This window comes from Salmo trutta, chromosome 17 (assembly GCF_901001165.1).
Source record: "Salmo trutta chromosome 17, fSalTru1.1, whole genome shotgun sequence".
Lineage (NCBI taxonomy): Eukaryota > Metazoa > Chordata > Actinopteri > Salmoniformes > Salmonidae > Salmo > Salmo trutta.
In genome coordinates this window covers 23,204,587-23,207,571 of record NC_042973.1, presented here as the reverse complement: position 1 = coordinate 23,207,571, position 2,985 = coordinate 23,204,587, and the positions used below count along the sequence as shown (strand labels likewise).

General features: G+C 38.7%; 1 long non-coding RNA gene across 3 annotated transcripts; it reads left to right on the top strand.

Moving 5' to 3' along the window:
* Positions 1-307: 307 nt before the first annotated feature.
* LOC115151303 (uncharacterized) lies at positions 308-2,761 on the top strand. 3 transcript variants are annotated; one of them, XR_003867265.1, is made up of 9 exons: positions 308-523; positions 1,176-1,236; positions 1,324-1,374; positions 1,531-1,783; positions 1,868-1,926; positions 2,044-2,101; positions 2,175-2,241; positions 2,343-2,389; positions 2,603-2,761. It is a non-coding gene; the product is annotated as an uncharacterized LOC115151303 (long non-coding RNA). The 3 variants fall into 3 exon arrangements; XR_003867264.1 differs by having other exon boundaries at positions 2,044-2,241; XR_003867266.1 differs by having other exon boundaries at positions 309-523; positions 1,739-1,783; positions 2,044-2,241.
* Positions 2,762-2,985: the final 224 nt, after the last annotated feature.

Here is a 2,985-nt window from a genome sequence, read left to right as displayed (position 1 = left end):
CAAGCTGCTGCACAACGATGGTATATACGAAAACCATCATAAGTTTTTTCTTCAAAACGATCAAGTTTTGCTCATTCTGACATGTCTTTATTTATTGTTCTTGTTATATTTCTTGTTTTTGTTCTATTTCTTGTTGATTGATATTGCTGCATTGCTGGAGATAGACACATAAGCATTTCACTGCACCACGAAAACATCTACAAACTGTGTACACGACCAATACATTTTATTTGATTTTGTGTCGGTTATTTCTTGCCTATGTTTTATGAATTTATGATCATTTTTTGGGTGGGGGGTATTTATCTGGTCCACGCGTATGAGCCGGATGAATAGAGAAGCCTCTGACTGCAGTGTGCAGTTCCGGGCCGGGCTCAATGTGGGCGGAGTCAAACGCGTTTAACCCGAACCCTTCCCATCTCTTTCAAGATCACCCAAGTTGAGGTAAACGTTGAAGGCATCAACGTCAGCGAAAGCGAATCTTAATCGAACCTAACCTACATGGATAAAAATATCAACCATGGAAGTAAGTGAGACTGTCATTATGCACTTTGTAATATTCATGTTATACCAGTGCAGTGGTATATTTTTTATGACCAACTACCACACCGATTTTAGCATAGAGTTAATTAGCACCCATTTGCACGTAAGCTAGCTAATTGCTCACAATGAGGGAATCTTATTTGGTCAAATTTTACATGTACAGTTATGTAATCGATTTGATCGTTGATTTTCTGTGTTTCTTCAATGCATGCCTTATTGTGTTTGGCTGGCTCTAAATGTGTATCGTTGATGCCATTCCCTTAGGTACATAACAAGTCTACACAGCATACACATAATATGTACAATAATGAAATCACCTGGTCCCAACATACATGGCAAGTCAAGAAAAGTAATTGTAACTTGTTCACACTGCAAACTGAAGTTCAATTAAAAAAAATTAAAAACACATTTTACGAAGAAAGCATGCACAAGATTTTTGGCATGTGAGTGCATTGATGTGAGAAATGGTGTTTGCGGTCGAAAATACATTTTCTGGTCCAACAACACCCATAATGATGTGAAAAATACTTGGGCTAATTCAGTTCCAACTGTGTTCAAAACTGTTATGCATGCTGGAGTATAAAAAGCTGTTGAATTGTACTTTTTCTTTACTTTCACATACACTGTGTTCACAGAAACATTGCTCGGATCTTGTCCCTTGGACCTTGGAGGACTTTTGGTGTGGATGATGTTCAGGTTAGATATTCCTTTCAATTATTCCACTGAACTGTACCATTTGATTGTCATTCCTTTATTGAAAATTGTATCTTGTTCACACCACAGGGCCTACCAAAGCCAGGTTTCTCTAACAACTGTGGGGTGTTTGTTTTGATGGTAAGATGCTGGCTGTTCAGTATATTATATTAGTAAGATGCTGGCTGTTCGGTATATTATTATTTATGTGCTTGCAGCATGCAAAGCACACTTGTTATTTCTCATACTTTTTCTTGTGTATTATTCTTTACACTTTTTGTGACCTATTTCCTACAGTTTTTACACTACATACAATTCATACATCAAACTCCTGCAGAGCTGGATGCTGATGTGACATGCTGTGACTTCTTGGGGGGGGGATGTCTTCTACATCCTGAAATATATTCCTGGGGGGGTGGTGGTATTATTATTATTAATATTTACTATTATCATTATTGTTGTTATAACTATCAAACTTAACAACCTACTCTTTCTTAACTTACAGTACGCTCTGTACATTGCAATGGAAGCAAAGTGTGATTTCACTGAGGTATGTATAAATTATGAAATTCTCATCACTAGTGGATATGTTTTTTGGGATCCCCATCTTATTCAATGATTTTCTTTTTCAAAGGAAAACATGCAGCAAATTAGGCGATGGTGGTGTCTAGTTCTGCAGAACTTTCCCATGCCGTAAGTCTTGAACATTATAACAACTTTTCATTTGCATCCTTAAAATCACTTGTTTCACTGTAGCCAGACTGACCTGAATATATTTTCATATTGAATGTATGTCATTCACTCACTAAGGTCTGAAGAAGAGAGGTCGAAAGATCGAAAAAGGCGGCGAAAACAAAACACACTACAGGTAGGTGTCATATGATGAGGGGAATAGTCTTAAACCAATGTTTAAAGACAACCCCCCCTCCAATATATTTCAGGATGATGTAGAAGACATCCCCCCCAAGTCACAGCATGTCACATCAGCATCCAGCTCTGCAGGATCAGGTACTGTATAGGCTATTAGCTAAAGTATGGTGCATTCTTGTACACACATCCCTAGAGGTTCCCTTACATTACTTAATGACCACAATCTGTTTTCTTTCTAGACGATACTGAAAACTAAATGCACGGAAAACTGGGAGCTGTGAACTGGGTATGTAGTCTACTGTGTGCAATGCTGAAGGCTTAATGCATGGCAAGATATAATAGTCGTGATGACTTGTTGAGTAGTTCTAGATATCACTGAAAACCCCTTTAGTAATAGTGGCTTTTGTTTGCATGGTGGTATTGTGAAAGTGGGGTGGAATTTGTCTTGATCACCCAATGAGGCACTACTCTTAATATTTATTCTTCCTTTTTCTTCAAGGAAGCAGATGTTCTTCTAAGGGGCACCCTAGAGGCAGCAAGGTGGTGCGAACTCCAAACATTTAAAGGCACTGTTTCCCTCCCTAGTGTAATTGGGATGGACAGGGAAGACCACATTACAACCCTTAAAGAACTATGGTTGTATGATGGACAGGGAAGACGCATTACAACCCTTAAAGAACTACGGTTGTATGATGGAGGGGGAAGACACATTACAACTCTTAAAGAACTACGGTTGTATGATGGAGGGGGAAGACCACATTACAACCCTTAAAGAACTACGGTTGTATGATGGAGGGGGAAGACCTCATTACAACTCTTAAAGAACTACGGTTGTATGATGGAGGGGGAAGACCTCATTACAACCCTTAAAGAACTACGGTT